General features: G+C 39.5%; 1 protein-coding gene across 1 annotated transcript in view; it reads left to right on the top strand.

The window, feature by feature from the left end:
* Positions 1–17,974, top strand: part of LOC105830666 (RNA binding protein fox-1 homolog 2) — a 284,616-nt gene that overhangs the window by 87,737 nt on the left and 178,905 nt on the right. Inside the window, exon 3 of the mRNA XM_036290412.1 lies at positions 17,044–17,086. The gene's annotated coding sequence lies outside the window, so the exon portion shown is untranslated. The remainder of the gene's footprint in view (positions 1–17,043; positions 17,087–17,974) is intronic.

The following is a 17,974-nucleotide window of genomic DNA, read 5'->3' as shown; positions in this document are numbered from 1 at the left end:
ACAAAGAAAACGCGATTAAAAATTTCGTTATTACAGAATTACGCATAATTCTAAATGTAAGATAAAAACCGCGATGCAATATATATATATATATCGCTGTTCTTTGAATTTTTAAGAATGATCGCGATGCATAATTTTGCATATTGCACGTCTCTCTTCATGAAAAGATCTTTGCAATTACATTTTAACGCTACACTTGATAACTGTATTTTAGTCAAGTCAATTCCATTAATCATTGAAGTACTTCGGGAGCGTAGATTGCCACAATGATTCACGAGAACTTACACTCGAGCTGCAAGCTATCGCGGCTACATGACGATTATATTATTCATTCGAATATTCATGTCTAGCGCGTAATAAAAATCTCATTAAAATCGCTGAGTTACCGTCACGCCGAAGATATAATCGATCGTCACGGTTATTCACGACATTTGAACGCATACAAATATTACCTGCGTCGGAATGAAATTAATGTTCTCCTTGCAATCTCGCGTAACGAAGCATTTCTCCGCGGCCATCATCGACACCTCGATACACGTACGGTTGCTCTCTCCTTCCTTTCTCCTCCCCCTCCTTCTTTCTCGTTGGGTTAAGTGGAATGAGAAAACGGGCAGAACATCCCTACCGCAAAGGTGAGGCCCTTACGAATGATGCGGTACTACACAGCCACCACAGACGTATTCATGCTAATTAACGTCAAAAGGCCAGCTGAGTAAATCCATGCTAACTGCCTGCAGGCATTTGCATACTTATGCGGTTTCATACGAATCCCGATATTTCTCGACCGTACCGACGTACCGACGTTTCCCGGCTCATTATATCGTGATATTATTCGGATTTCAGACAAGTTTCGATCCGATCGCGCGAATTGTGGCGAGAGGGAGAGAGGGAGCATTAAGTTGCGCCGATAAATAAATCAGGATCGCTCCTCTCTGAGAGAATTAACAATGTGGGGCGCTCGCGCAGTTACGAGATTGCGCGAATATATATAACCGGATTACGGGCGAGTATGTTACAACGCTGCCCTTCTTCTGCCCTCCCCCTTTACAATTAAATTAGAATATGGCGCACTTTAGATCGGAGATTAAGGACAGTGGAGATGGGACTCGAAGATACGAAACGAATGCTCCAGCTAAGTAGATTGCGGAAAACGTTTCGATAATCTCATAAATTACGCTCGTTTTACGGCGTAGCAGTTTTATGAGCGTCGAAGAAACTAGTAAACTTAGTAAGCTACCAGCCAGCTAATATATGAAATTTTTACAGTAATCCGAAAGAAGATTGCTTCTTAATTAAAAGCTTTTAATCTATGATACAATAATTCTTTAGCCTTAATGATTGCAGCTATAGATTTATTTTTAAAAATTTATTAAACTTTGTCGAAAAATGAAAAGCTTGAGTTTTTGGAATTTTCTTTACGATTGTACATACAGAAAAAGAATTAATTGTAACGTTAAAGGAACGTTTACTCACATTTTTTTTTGTAAGTTACGATTATTATCTTTAACAAAGTTTTTTTTATAATTGTTTTAAAATATGCTCGTCACAGTAAGTTCAGAAAAATTTATTATCACTAAAAAAAAAAGACTTTACACTCTTTCGAAAAATATTATAAATTTTATTACAGAAAAGTTAAAATAATGACTTAATTGACTTTTTATTTTAGCTTATTATTTTTGATTAAAATATTAAATTATTAGTTTATAATAAACTTAAGAAAATTTGAAAGAAGTAATATTTACTTAATTCAAGTAATTTGCTACATGTAATTTTCTGTGTTATACACAGAAGTTTCTTTCAAGTAATTCTGTTATAAAAGTTTATTTCAAGTAAAATTTCAAGCAAACGAGAGCGTATTTTAATTATGAAGGAAATATTCTTTGCACAGGTGATATTTAAAAGAAAAAAATTAAATTGAATCGTTTTCTTTAGTACTAGAACTGATATTTTTTTGCGGGTACACAGAAAAAAAAGTAATATAGCCAATAACATATGTGATTGCGGGCTGTCAACTACATAAAATACTCAATACAATAATATTTGTTAATAATGCAAGTACAATGTTGATACTGCAATAGCATATATTATTGTATTGAGTATATCTGTAGTTGGCAGCCCGCAATAACATATCTTATTGAATATATTACTTTTTTTTTTTCAGTGTACGTTTATACGTATTTTTAGATTCCGTTACATAAGATTGCGAAATTGTCTCTCTTCTCCAGAATACCGCAGGCACATTGATCCAGGAAAAGTCTGCTTTAAGACTTTTTACAGTTTTATTAATATTAGGAAAAAAATTAGTTCTATAATTGAGATAAAGATTCGCCGGAATACTATCAACTTTTATTCTTTTCTTCGCCCCACGGCTATAATTAATTTGGCAGCGATGGTGGTACTTTGGCGAGACGGCTTTTCCGTGGTTAACGCGCGTACGTTTCATTATTGGCCGTTGTCGTGGCGAGCAAACTAGAGGAGAGTGTGTCTTGGGGGGTGGAGAAAAAAAGCGAACTACGAGAGAAAACGGGAAAACCGGAGTGAAGCGCGGCCGTGCAATTGTGTCGTTGCATTATTTTCCGGCGACCGTGTTTCGGCCTTTATTGCCCTGCACCGTGCTCGCCATAAACGTGTTTTCGCCGAAGGAAGAGAGCGTTTTACTTTTCCAGAAGGGAGTAAGAGCGCGCTCCGTACTTCTCCTGCTTTCCCGATAAGGAGAAGAAGAAGAAAAAGAGAGACGAGCAGAGAGCGGAATACGTTTGGAATCGAGATGCAATATCGCGTTTTCCCATAAAAGTGCTCCTGAGAAATGCGCGAGCGCGGAAGTTTATGACCATCCGAAAGTTTGTTTATGCATATTTCAACGTTCTCGCGCCATGCCCGAATAGTTCTTTCTCCCTCTCACTCCGGTTGTGAACCGGAAGTGAGAACGGTGCCGCGGTATTGTAATTCATTTCCGGCGTCGCGCATTCGGTCGTCTGTCTTTTGTCTATTGCGATCGATATCGACGCCCGCCGACGTCGACGATACGCAATATCGAAAAATATCGATGCATAATAATGAAGCTCTAAATATTGCACGCCGGCGCAATTTCAACGGCAATTACCACGGAAAATCTTTTTAAGTGTCCGATAACGTTTACGGAGCTTGAACGTTTGCTCGCTGAAGTAAAGCTTTTTACGCGGAAATGATTGAAGTCTGTTATTATAACTCGATAATATCGAGATGATATTACGGAAGTATTACTCAGAGAGGGGAGGGGGGATATCGATCTTGAAATGGATATATTGTTAAAATGTATCGCAGATGTGAAGGATTCAATTTCAATCTTTGCGCGATTGAATTTCTCCGTAATCGCATTTTATCTTCCATTATGTAAACTATTTTTGCAGAATGCCGTTATAGGTCCTTTTTCCCCTCTCCTCTCCATCGCGGAGGATTTTTAGAAGCCTACTTTTCAGTTTGCCATAGAGGAGAGTCTACTTTGCGTTACATAAAAGCCAGATGTGCAGACGCATCGTAAATGCAAATAGGTTGGAGATTCTTTTCTCGATACGAAAGGGACACGGGCAGCGTTCTCTATAATATATGATTCGGGAAATTGTATGAGCCACTTTAAGCTGCTTCCGTCAAATTATCGGATGTTCTCGTCGCGAGGAGAGATCCCACCCCCTCCCCCTCAATGCGAAATATTCTTATTCTGAAAATATTGCGTGACGTTTATATACATATAGTTTGCGGTTACAATTTCGTATAAAATCGTTCCGCCGCGGCGAGAAAATAATAGGACACCACATGGTCGCCCTCGCTCCGAGAACTTATCTCGAGAGGAACGAAATTGTCTGAACGTACAATTCCTTTATGTCACTCGCGGCTAAACTTTTTCTGAAACGGTCACTTCGCTGAAAAACACCAAGGAACGGACGTGCACATTCGAAATTCATCTCTTCTGTTTTTACCGGCGGAGAATAATAATAATAATATAATAATAATAGTAGTGACGGGGGCGGTCCTCCTGCGAAGCCCACTTTGGCACTTAGACCGAGTCCATTGTGCCTCCCCGTTGTCAGCTGCCCTAGCGGGGCCCCGCTTCCTTCCAAAAGCGGAGCAGATCCCCCACAGGCAGCTGCCTCACCTGGTACGGTTCTAGAAAACCTGAGCCCAGCAGGCGTGCTCTTGGTCCGACCAGTGCTGGGCAATTCCCAAGAATGTGGAGGCTAGTTTCCTCCTCCTCACCGCACAGCCTACAGCTGGGCGTATCACTACGGCCCAATTTGTGCAGGTGATAGTTGAGATCCCCATGGCCCGTGAGCAGTTGTGTCGCGAGCCTGGCGTCCCTCCTACTTAGAGATCTTATGCTCCTGGCCAGGTTCTCGCTAGGGCATTCCCCTAGCATGGCCCTAGCCTGTCTGCATTTGCTCTCTGTTTCTTTCTTCCAGTGTTCAAGATGCTGGTCCCGGAGCCAGCCCCTGATTCTCCCCCTGCCTAGGCAGAAAGAGATCCCAACAGCCGGTTCAGGTCCCAGCAGTCTTGTTTCGGCCGCCTCCTTAGCAAGCAGGTCCGCCATTTCGTTGCCCTTGATCCCTGCGTGCCCAGGGACCCATACTAGGACCGGCGGAGAATAGTTTGTCATAAAATATTTAATATTTTTCTTACAGGAAATCTCTTTCTAAAATAATTTAATGTTTTACACTTGGGGGATTTGTGCGAGGGGTCTCAGGAGAATAATATACCTCTCGTCGCTTTTTAATGGAAAACTAAAAAGCGACGAACGCCTACGCGGTGTGTGCCGCTGCATGTGTTTCCGCTTATTTCGTATTTATTAACTTTTCGTCCACGCGTGCATTCAATACGTAAACTCCGGATAATCCGGAGCCGCGAAACGTCGGCGGGCGCGTCCGGCCCTTCAAGTATTTCATCAGGAGGATTTAAATCTCGTATATATCCCCGGCGTGTAACCGCGATACATTTACATGTAAATGCCGCGGCTCGCTTTAAGCCTCCGCATTTCCAGCCGTTTACGTCCGACCGCCTGAGCGAGTGACGCATCGCCATCAAATATTCTTCGCGGTTACTCCGGCCTGCACCGCCGCGCATTATTCCTCGTCCCTTCGCCCGTTCCGCCTTTCGTCGTTCTTGCCTCTCATCGAAACGGTCGCGAAGTTTCATCGCCGAGCGCGTCACTCATGCATTTATTCGTTCTAATTACGGGGGAAGACCGCAAGGACGATCAGGAATTCTGTCGTCCTCCTCTCGCGCCTCGAGTCGCGGAATGTTATTCGCTCGTTTTCGGTAGATAAAGGGGGGGGGGAAGGAGGGGGGAAACACGGACGGGGCTCGGAAGCGGTTACGCTGAAAGAAAGGAAAACTTCTGCGTGATATTCGAGGGATGAATAAACTTTTCTCTCGCGCGGCTCTCCGACGGACGGAGGGGGTGGGCAGATAACCGACGGGAAAATAAGTCACCGCGACGTTTGTTACGACGAGGAGAATAAGGAACACGTCGTAATAGTATAATGACTGCCGTTGGTGTGCCGGTGCTTATTGTTAGGGAGAGTGTATTCGCGAATCTTTTTTTCTTTTACCGGCATTGTTATCAAATGAAATGCGGAATAATCGCATATCATCCGGGGAAAATTTGACGGATTTGTTCCGATTGTTAAATATATATTATACACGGAATTCATAAAAGATTTTCTGAAATAATTATATAACTTGGTATTTTTTTTTTTTTTTAGTTACTTGTAATATAATATTAATGCAATTTACATTTTGATTAGTAAGACATGGATTATCGCATTTGGAGATTTATTTTGAGCTTGAAGCATTTGTATTATTTAAGAAAAGAATAAATATATCTCCACCTTTTTATAATTTTTTTAATCAAATTAATTTATCATTTTTCTGCACGGAGAATAATTGGATAGAAACTTATTCATTTTACTTTGGTTTTCATGAAAGATCTCACGTCAATTTTAATTTTTTTACTTTTTAGTGGCGTTAATAAAGAGACATTAAAAAGGGTAAAAATAATACGCCAAGTACATAAACGTGTGCTTTTATATATACATATATATCAAATAAATATGAGAGCAATACAATTAACTTACATTAGTAGCGTCGCGACATTTGCGCGGTGAAGTTTGCGTTACACGGCATGACTTGTTATGTATGTACATACATACATACTTGGCATCGCGCCGTTATAGCATCGTTTAATATCTTGTACATTAATTTCTAAAAAGAGATGTCTGTAATAGAGATGTCTCCTTTTTTATTCTCTGTAATTTGTGCTGGCTTTACTAACGAATTGCATTTTGTCCAAATCGCGTATTGATCCTTGTCTGGATCTTAGCTGGATATCTCGTGGCAGTAGTTTCTTTCGCGGGGTGAAATAAAGACATGCACGTTTATATGCTATTGCTAGGAAAATTGTCGCGAGAAAATTACTCGTCGGACGAGCTCTTTTCAACGAACCAGGTAAGACACGCTTTAAGTTTTACGACAAAAATGCCATAGCCAGTTCTCGGAGTACTATTGCTTGTATACACAGGATGTTCTGTAATCCAGCAAATCTTTCATTATGAATTTCTTTCACAGTTGATAAAAATGTCGAGCAAAAATCCACTATTTTTGCTGAGTATTCTATCTTCAACATTAAAATTATTTCTACATATTTTTATTAGTATAATAGCGAAATTCATTTGAGATCAAATACAGAAATAAAGCCATTGACGTTTGCATTTCTAAAATTTAATTTTCAAGAATATCTTTATTATCAATCGAATAATTTTATTCTTTAATATTTCTGCCGACGGAAAATGTGGAATTAGTTACAATTTCGGTAGGACTCGGCACAGATTCAACACACCTCTCTTTGTGCATTTAAACAATACGTTGCAGAAGGTAGTGAAGGTTATAATGCACGTGTGCGTTAAACAAATTTACTATTGTTGAATTAATTCGCTCCGCATCGTACACGTTTCTACGCCATGTGCAGCTATCGAGTTTCTCTTACAGGATACATGCATTTCGTCGTAAATTTTGCTAGGTGACCTGAATCCCAGCGGTGCACCGTGGATAAACCGGTTGCTGACTTAATTTTGCTGAGCGGCTTTAAACGTTTATTATTTCGGGACGCCCCTTTAATGCTTTGCCATTGCAACGCGGTCGTTCTGATTCTACAAAACAACTCGCTGATTAAAGATTTTACTTGAAATCGTACAATTTGCTATGTACATAATTTATCCCGCTTGCAAATTAATTAATTAACACATCGTTTGTTGATGGTGTTACTGTGAAATGGATCTTGCCTCAGCTCTCACACATATTTGGAAAATATCATATGCCAAATGTGCCTGCATCTAAAACAATATAAATATGTATTATTTAACTTTTGAAAAATGCAGAAACGTCAGTCAATGAACGTGACACGTACAGACATAGCTTTATACATAAATACTAATATTTTTTCTCTTAACTTTATATAGTTACAAAATTAAATTATTCTGTCTAATATTTTGCACGAGTTGATACTCTTATTATCGCAAAAAAAAAAAAAGAAAAAAGAAAAACAAACATAGCGACGAATATTCGCGATACTTTGCACACCACACAAAATCCCGGCGAAGGAGCGTGCAAATGAAACAGAATCACGTCGCGCGTGGACGGAGAAGGGAAATTGAAATAAAATAGAAAACGCAAAATCTCCTCAACCCGCGGTGAAATCGCGCGGCGATAGAAAGTCGGCGGCGGCGAGAAGCCGCCGCGACGGCAACGGGAAACCAGCGGAGCGTCGCACTTCCCAAGGACCCGGAGAGCATACCCCATCGTGCTGTAACGAGATCCTTTCTCGATCGATCGCGCGCGCGAGACGCTCGTTTATCACCAAGCGGACTTACCTTTTTTGCGCGCCCCCGGCATCTAGCGTCTCGCTTTCCAGCCCCGGGGGCGGCGTCGCGACGCGGATTACAACGCGATCGCCGATCGTGACTCCGCGGAAGTGTCACGTCGGGAAAAAGTCGCCGACAGGATCCCGGACGGGTAATTTACGGCGAGTGTATCCCGCGTCCCTTCTTCGCTTGCACGTGCGAGACAATAACGGTAACGGGTCGCTCGCGGTGCGGGCGACCAAGATTTTACGTCGGCGCGGTTGCGGTCGCGGTCGCCGCCGATAAAGCTCGTCGTCGCGCCGCGCAGTTCGTGCTCTTTCCTCGCGCGATTCATCGCGTTAATTCGTCCATTGTTAGAAACGAGGAGGATGTACAACAAAAATGTCGCGTGCGTACGCGAACGTTACGGATTTCGCGTTCAAGTCGATTTGTGAATTTGGGCATCCGTCGTGTCCGCGTTTGATTGAAACCGGTCGGTTTGCGCGGCATGTTTTGTTGTGTAATGCGACGTGTACGCAGATATATTAGCTTCTCCATGAACACGAGAAATGACATGTAATCGTAAGCAAATATTCAATTACAATTCGATGTCGAGCGCGTGCGTTATATTGCGTTATTTTGCGTTCGCGTTTTCATCGCGCTCGGATCGATCCGCGTGCGAACGTTTCATCACGCGTACTGCGAGCATTTCACGATTGCCGTGACGCTGGCGTTTTAACATTTTTATCCCGAATATCACGATGAGATCAATCACACCGCGGGTGCGGTGTCGCCGGCGGAAATAATCCGCTCTCGGGGTTACGATCTTTGCATTCGAGCCCGCTATTCGTTTAGGGAACTATTAAAACGGAAGTAACGATTCAATAATGAACTCGGAGCCCGCGCTGTGTAAATAATTCCCGGCAACGAGAGCCTCGGAGATCGATCGTCTCTACCTCGCGAAACCTCGAGGGGGAAAACGGCGAGTCAAGACAGACGAAAGAAATAATCGTTTTCTGGAGTATCTTAACTCGATCTTTCGCGAGAGAAGTGCCCCAGAGTTCGTCGGAAAGTAGCGAGGGAAAGTAAACGGTGGGAGGGGGGAGGGAGAAAGGATAGTAAATTTTCGTGTAGTTCGTGGCAGGATGGACACGATGGTCTCCGGTAAAATACGCGCGCGTTAAAATTGCACCGCATTTTTTTCGACGGTGGCCCCCCCTTTTTTTTGTCGCGGATGAAGTCCTCTCTTGGGCGATCTGTTTCGTTTTGGTGACATTTAAATGAATGATGATGTAGCGCGATGCGTCGCTATCAGTTATCGTTCTACCTTTAATTCCCTTAATATTTAAACACGGCGGAGAGAACGCTTTTGCCATGTTCGTCTAAAATTGATGTCGCGCGAGAGGCTGCATTGTTGCTTTCTGCCGGCACTCATATTTTACTCTATCTGATCTGTGTACTTTGCGATTTTTAAATGCACGCTTTTAAGCGTATTCCTTCCGTATTCCTTCCGTAAATCTGTTATAAGACTTCCTACAATATTTCAGCCTACATATTTTGTTAGAAACGAAATTGTATAAATAAAAACATGTACATAATATTATTGATTAATCGTTAAAAAAAAGGTAACTTTTGTCAATTATTTTGCTGAATATTTGTCAGTTGTTTTATTTAAAATTTTATATGTAAAAATAAGAGGTAACTTGGAATTTTAATGATATTTTAGAACTTTGAAATAGAAAACTTTTTATTTTACATAAAACAGTGTTTATTAATTTTCTGGTGATTTGGTTTTATGCAATTAGAATTTTTAAACGTTCCTCAGAATGTGAAAGATAGTATTAATCTATTGTACATATATGGAGAGTCTTTTAGATTATTTTTAAAAAAGATGTGTTTTCTGAGTAAATTGCTAATTGAATTTTTTTAACATAACAAAATGTGACATATAAAGTAGCAGCAGAATGAGGTGTAGCGTTTTAATTACGTGCAGGATTCGTCGTCAGTTTCGTAATGACTCCGGTGGTCGAGTAATCTCTACAAATCGCAATTCGATAAAACGATGACATTCGCTCTTTTTTGAAAATCGACGGAAGAAAGAGTCTTGCTCCAATCTCAATATCTCCGTTTTCCAATCTTTTGAGGGAAGCGCGACAATAACAATGAAGCTCCTCGAACGATTACGAGAAAGCACAGGTGCATTCTGTTATCACTTCCGGTCGATCGAGTGTTCTATCGAGACCCCACGGCGGATCTTGATCGGGACTCGAACAAAGCAGACCTAGAAAGTTTAGACCCTTCGATTTTCGCGTCGGTGTCTTTACTCTGAATCATAATCCTGGTCTATGTGGCGACTATAATCCTTCTTTTTTATTTTCGTTCAATTTTATTCGAGATATTCTGAGAAAGAAAGAATATTTCGATCGATAAAAGACATCTCATTATCAATCGATAATGTTATATAATTTTGTAATTTATGTATTTTACAGGAATATTGGGAGAACATATTTTAATTATATGCTGTTTTTTTTAATATATACTTTTCTTACAATGTTAAAATCAAAATCTAAATACAAACTTTCAAGATTTATTATCGGTCCTCTTTTTATTTGTGATTAAAGTTTAGATTCTGACTGACGTGAATTTTGACTTATCCATTTTTATTACGGACATTGAACTTAAACGAGTACATACGGCTATTTTTACATTGTCTGAGGCAATTATTGCACGGATATTCCATTACGGTGTACAGAGGATCCATCCATTTTAGTCATGTTGATGTCACTTTTGTCTTTAATTATATTATGACGTAATAAAAAAAAAACTTTGTTGTATAGCGCCATGAGAGAAACGGCGTCTGATTCTGTCATAAATTAGGATGACAATATTGACATTATGATATGCTACTAGTCTTATCTATTATATCGACTTACTCAACTTATCAATAATATTATTGATTAATCGATAAAAAAAGTAACTTGTCAATTATTTTGCTGAATATTTGTCAGTTGTTTTATTTAAAATTTTGTATATAAAAATAAGAGGTAACTTGAAATTTTAATAAAATTTTAATGATATTTTGCAACTTTGAAATGGAAAACTTTTTATTTCACATAAAACAGTGTTATTAATTTTCTGATGATTTGGTTTTATGCAATTAGAATTTTTCAACGTTTCTCAAGAATGTGAAAGATAGCATTAACCTATTGTACATATATGGAAAGTCTTTTAGATTATTTTTTAAAAAGATGTGTTTTCTGAGTAAATTGCTAATTGAATTTCTATTTAGATAAATGACACGCATGAAATTGTAAATTTAGATCAGATAAATATAAATATAAAACCGTCTGAAATGGAAAATCAATTTTTCTCTATCTCGCTTGCAACGACGGGACTTTATCTTCCTTGTCGAACGTACTACCGTTTTGCGAGGCTTATCCATGATACCATTATCCGGAACAACTGCAGTTCGCGTATCCATTACCACGTACACGGTTATTCGCGTGCATCTCAGGAACGTAACTTTCTACCGTAGCCATTGAGCTGCGCGGTTATGGAAATTATTACGTGTATTAAGTTTCATTGTCGACCTAATTATTCTTCAGTTGGACAGTGAATTTTCAGTTATTTGAAATTAGTCATTAACATGGGAATAATATTTTTGCGCACGTTGATTACTTTCTAAAAATAAATATTTGATAATATTTTATAATATTACTTTAATTAATAAATAAAATAAATGTGCAGACAAATAAATGTACAATTTCTGCAATATTATATGGTATTTTATAAACTGTATTTATTTACATTGAATTGCAATATTAATAAATATTTTTAATGAAAAATTATACAAAAACCTTTAAAAGAATTTTATGTTACAGTGTAGTATCAATTTTTGATTTATAATATCTTTATTATCTTTGTCAAATATATAACAATGCGAGACCTCGTGCTCGTGTAATAAATGCAATTCCACACTCAAGTATTTATACACCTGCGGTCACGCGGTTTTCTCATGAGCGCGAACCAGTCGCACGGATATTGTTAGTTTCGGATTTTATTATCATTGCACGGCTCCCGTTTTCTCTAGCAGCACTGAGAATTCGATAAGATGAAAGGCACCTCGTAAGCGATACGGAAATACGGGAGAAACGTGATGCTGTCCGGAAATATTGGGCGTGTGTGCTCGGAATTTCGAGGCAACTGCTATATTGCGAACGTGTGTAGTTACTACTGTATAGCGGGAGCAATTGATTGCCGAAGGCGTGTACGAAAGAGTGCATACGTTAAACTAAAATTGGAGTCTTAGTCAAAGAATGGCGTTTACCTTAAAGCAAATAGATCCTTTAAAGTATATACAAAAATATACTTTAAAGTATATAAAACCGAACAAAATATATAGAGAATGTTTTCATCCTATATATAGAAATGATATTCATTCATTACATTATATTTATCGCGTATGTTTGCCTTTCAATACAAATAAATCGAAATTCAGCGGAGCTACTCTTTTCCGAGCGGAGTCGATTTCGTATGAGTTTGTTTCATTTTATCCTCACCTTTCTTCACGCGAGTCAAAGGATTCACATTTTCATCCGATTGTTCTGAGAAGGATACGAGAAGGCTCGCGGGGTTCCGGCTTTTGAAAAGGACTTCGCTGAATGATTTATTATTCAGCTGACCCGGATTCGGCCAGCTCTTTTCATCTGGCTTTTTTTTTTACGTTCTCCCTTCCCTAACCACCATCGCCTTGCCCGTTACTGACGTACCTTCCGGTTTTACTTCTTCTTTTTATTCAGATTTTACGGTCGTTTTTGAGACATTGTTAGCTCGTTCAGTTTTCCAGGCTGGTACACTAAACCTTCCTGAGTTTATTCAGCGATATCACCGAGCACCGTAAGATTTCAGGACGATAAAAAAAAGTCAATATGTGTACACGATGATTTTCTTGAAAGTACAATACAAGTCGAATGTTCGTATATTTTTTAATACGAATTTTAAAATGTACTTTGACAATATTATATTAGAATCTTTATCAACAAACGTTGTTTGAAATTACGAAAAAATATATTTACATATTCTATATTCAAGTAAACTGCATTTCTTAACATCTCAAGATTTTAAGATCAGCTACGAAGATATTTAATGTTGAATATAAGAGTTGTGAAAAATAATAACCTCTTATTAAACTTCCGTCCAGGGAAATCAGTAGAGAGAAAGAATCGTGGGAAAGATGTGCGATGTGTTTGTGTTCTTGTGTGCCTTTTCGTTCTTTACGTAGTATGCTTATTTCTTGAGAAACAAAAAGGCGATTTTTTCACGACGAAAAGTTTTGAGTATTTCTAGTTGAAGTTATAATGAAATTGCAAAACTATCTCCCTCCCTCGCTTACGCCGCCTTTCGAGTTGAGTTCATTAATCCTGATAACAGGCAAGACGGAAAGCTTTAGCTGTACAAGCACATTTTCATTATATCACACTACAAATTTAGTGGCGGATGTTGCGATTTATCAAGGCCGCATTTATCATCCGTAGTGCGAAGCGATTCATTATTTCCGCCGTAGGACTTCCCGACCAGGCAGGGACTTCCGTAAGTTACGCGCGAGGAGAATTCCCGAACGGAACTCGGTGAACGCTCGTCAAACTGTCCGGACTTTCTCGCCTGCTTGAAAAATAAAGGAAGATAGTTAGGCGAGACCGGAGAGTAGTGCCCCGCGCTAGATCAAGCGCAATTTAGAAATTTAATTTGAAAAGTTTCTAGGATTTACGGCCCACTCGGAAATGAAATCTGCGAACTCCTCATAAAGTCGTTAACAAAAATCTAGTAACGTGATTTGGTAAACAAAGGTTCCTTAGATTTCCTTTTTACCCCAGAAAAAATACTGTGAACTTGCCACAGGCGTTGAGATCAAACTTATCCGGCATAGTTGAGATCTATTTTCTCAAGCTCTGTGTCGGCCTTCATAAATACAAATCTCAAAAAAAAAAAGAAGAACGTAGTGTCATATATCGTGATTAAATTTAAGCGAAACGAATTGCTCCCGGCTTACGCCGTGCGGGATCGATGGCGTGAGACGAGCGTCGCTGTTCGCGAATTCGCTCTGGCTCAAAGTCTGATGGCTTTTTCCAAAATAACGAAATGGATTTTACGTTCGGCGAAACGACATTTTTACGATTATTGTCACGGTGGACGCTCGTGAACAAATACGTACATGCGCGGAATACGCAAGGGATAACACACGGAAGTCTTTCAATATAAATGCGGATTTGAAAGAATCGTGCTATGCGATATTTTTTTTTTAATGAAGCTTCATTCAATGGATTTCGTATCGTCGAGCTCGTTAAAACGGTTTTTTTTTTTTAATCAGAGTGGGCAGCGTTGTAGAAAAATATTTGTAATGTAGATAAAATATAATTTAATTGCATCATACGTCATCAATATTTTTACAGATCAAACTGCTTCAGACTGATCCAATTGTCAAAAGCGATAAGTAATTTGGATTATGACGTAATTATAAGTAAAAAGCAGCATAAATATTAATATGCATTTAATTGTGCATTAAATTAAACCATATTTACATATTAATTATATGTAAACTTTACGCTAATTAGATGAAATTATACAACGCTGTTTGTTGAATATTTTAGTGTCGTTAAAGTTTTTTGCATCATTAAAAACGTTTTCTAGCTGTCCATGAAATTATTATTCCAAAAGTTTTTATTATTTTAATCATACGTGCGAGAATTAATTATATTATATAATTATATTATATGATTATATTATTGAATGTTTATATTATTTACATGTCGCGATGATATACTTAATATGATATGCTTAATATGATTAACAAATTAATTTGCAAATATTAACTTTTGTCTTGTAATCGCTTATACTACTAGATGTACAGTATTTTAATTACATTTAAATTTATATATGTAGAAATTATATATGTAGAAAATTTATATGGAATTTACATGGAACATAATTAATGCTTAAAATTATTACATACGCAATTTGTACCTGGTTAAATTTATTATACACATACACATTCTGCAATACTACAAATTCATATAAAAATTGCAAACCTACCTCTAGCAAATTGAATTATATTATTAACATGAAATTGTAACGTTTCCGCCATCGTACACGTAGTCATCGGGACCGTGCGGAAAATATAATAATATTCGGACCTTACCTACCTACGTTCGTGACTTACGGCGATGGCATTGATTTATGAGGGCCAATTTGCGCGCGATTGAAAGTTTGTAGCGCAGCTGCAAGTGCCGGCGCGAATGTGTGCGGCGATTCGATTAGAGTGTTACGTGTCGGCGCGCCTAATTCGGAAGCCGAAAACGCTGCCGATGCGCGGACCCCGGGAGGTTTTCGATTTCGATCACGGCCCTTCTACGCGATAACTTCCATGTACGCGACAGGTACATAGCGCCGCGCAACCCCCTTTCCCCCTTCCCACGGCGCCCTTCCAATTACAGTCGGTTTGCAGTTGCAGTTTCGGTTCCGCCGTTGCGCCCGGTCGCACACGGGCCTGTCGAAATTTGCGAGATAGAATTTATGGCGCTATCCGTTTCGCCGGACGGTTGATTGATCCGATCCCACGTTTGCAGTTCTTTCGTTCTATTGACTTAGGTTCAATCACCGGGGGGATTCGCGCGAGCCCCCGCGCAATCGTAAGCGCGAAGGAATCAGAGATTGAAGAGAGGGAAGAAAGGAAAACGGGATAAGGGCATAGCGGGCAAACTGCCGGAGCGTATCATCTCGCGGTACAGCGAGCATCGCGGTGACCTAATTTTTAATGATATCGAGATTGGTTTTCTTCCCCGGACGAGAGTGCCCACCCCCTTGCTCCCCCGGCAAGACGGTATTTTATTATCATCGAAAATGTTTCGGATAGGTAGCGTTGAAAAATTCACCGTGCAGCTAGGCGTAATACACACATATCCGTTCGTCTGTGCGGAATGCATCGTGCGGAATGCAATTACGTTACATAAGCTCGCGCGAGCAACACGAGAGGCGAGAGCGAAAACGCGTCGATATTCCGCGCCGTGCGAAGAAAGATAGATAGATAAATAGATAGATAGATAGATAAAGAGAAAGAGAGAGAGAGAGAGAGAGAGAGAGAGAGAGAGAGAGAGAGAGAGAGAGAGAGAGAGAAGTGTGGCATTTATCTACTACGGTGAATACTCGAAGCACCCGGCACTGCGTTCGGGAAATAATAATCGGGATTTCTGACGTGCACACCACCACCACGCAAACACACGAGCGCATAAGCCGCAACATTTTCCGCCGGCGAAAATAAAACCGTCGGACGGTGATGAAGCCGTCGGTTACTTTCGCCGCCGCGTTACATCCGCGGGTCGGGTAATTAATTCGCGCGGACGCGAAGCCGAACCCCCCCCCCCCGCGAGAAATCGCGCGTCTCCGCGCAGCTGCGAAAACCGCATATTCTCGTGCGGCACGTTCGAGGCACGTAGAGCGATCCACTGTAATTATTATCACCCTCTTGCGACGCGCGGTTACCGGGAGGATACCGGGAGGATACCGGGAATCACGACGAAACTCTTATCCGGCGATTTTCGACGCGTCCGCATCGCATTTCCATGCCGGGGCCATATTCTTGCAGAGCTCACCTCGCGAAATCCCTCTGCTGTCGTCGTGGTCGCCTTGGTAGCCTTATTGGATATCGCGCACGAACGACACGGAGGGGACTTACCGGTCGATCGCTCGATCGTCCGAAAGGTAAAACGAAGGGAAAAAACGGGCGAGGCACCCTCCCGTTTTTCTTAGCACCTTCTCTCCTCTTCGGTGCTAATATGCGCGCTCGATAGAGTTATAAGGCGAGGCTCGCTCGCGCGCGTCCTCCGGATCTAATCTAAATTCTCGGCGTGGAGCTCCTAGTGCAGCGTCACTATTTTGGAAGCCGGTTTCAAAGTCAGACGTCTCAGTTATGCAGATTAAAGTGAATCTCAGGACTCAAGAATGCGTGATATAATATTCTGAAGTGAATTCGAAGTAAATTTTGGCGTTTCTTTCCAGCTGCTTTGCGAAAAAAAAATTTTTTTTTGTTTAATTTATGAGCGATTAGATATTAACGAATTTTTTTACTTGTAAAATGTACATGAAATAATTGAATTTAAATTTCGTTTTTCTTTTTTTGCAGGTCGAACTATCGCGCCAAAACGCCACATCGAATAGCACATATTGTAAGTAGCTAAAATTTCATTAGATGCACTTTGTAATTAATATTAAATCATCACATCGGTGCACTAAAAGTACGTTATTCAACATAATATTGAACATAATATTGGAAATTAGTGAACATATTATATTATTTAGCGTGATAATTAAATTGAACATCGATACTTCTACTAATATAAAACTATTTTTGAAGATATTAATTAAATGCGTTATCGACAAAGGATATTTATTATCAATAAGGGATGTTGAATCATCAAATTATTAAAAATTCTGTAAGATTGTCGAAAAAATGTATGCAATTTGATATTCTGTTCAATACGCACAGCATTCTATGCGTAAACGACTTTAAAGAGATAACGTGGATAATGCAAAATGATTTCCTTTCGGCGTCGACGTAATCCAGTGCTTGAGTAATTTTTAATCCCTTGCGCATTTAATCCAGCTTGATCCTGGGATGAGTTTAGAGAACGCTTTCTCGTTACAGAGTTGGTAGGTATATCGATTTTTCTGTGGACCGTCCCACAAAAACTTTAATCTGATCCTATCCCTCTTTGCTTAGAGTAAAATAAGAAAGATCGGCCAATCTATATCTAATACTATGGACCATAGGATTGAACACGTATAAAAAATCGATGGAGTACGTATTCCATAAATATTCAATTAGGCGTGCTGTCAGGCTGAAGTCCGAGATTCAGCATATATATAGAATATATATATTCTTACTTGCGTAGATAACAAAGAGATTTATTGTTTAATGCAAAGCATTCTTGTTATTAGTTTTTTGTAATTATCGTTAATTAGAGTAGAAAAGAAATCTTATTATTTTACCTTCTATAATTTAATATTTGTGTCATATGTAGCATATATAGCTAAGAGGAAATCAAGTTTAGTTT

The sequence above is a fragment of the Monomorium pharaonis genome, chromosome 7 (genome assembly GCF_013373865.1).
Source record: "Monomorium pharaonis isolate MP-MQ-018 chromosome 7, ASM1337386v2, whole genome shotgun sequence".
Classification (NCBI taxonomy): domain Eukaryota; kingdom Metazoa; phylum Arthropoda; class Insecta; order Hymenoptera; family Formicidae; genus Monomorium; species Monomorium pharaonis.
The sequence above is the reverse complement of the archived record's forward strand: the minus strand, read 5'-3'. Positions and strand labels throughout refer to the sequence as shown.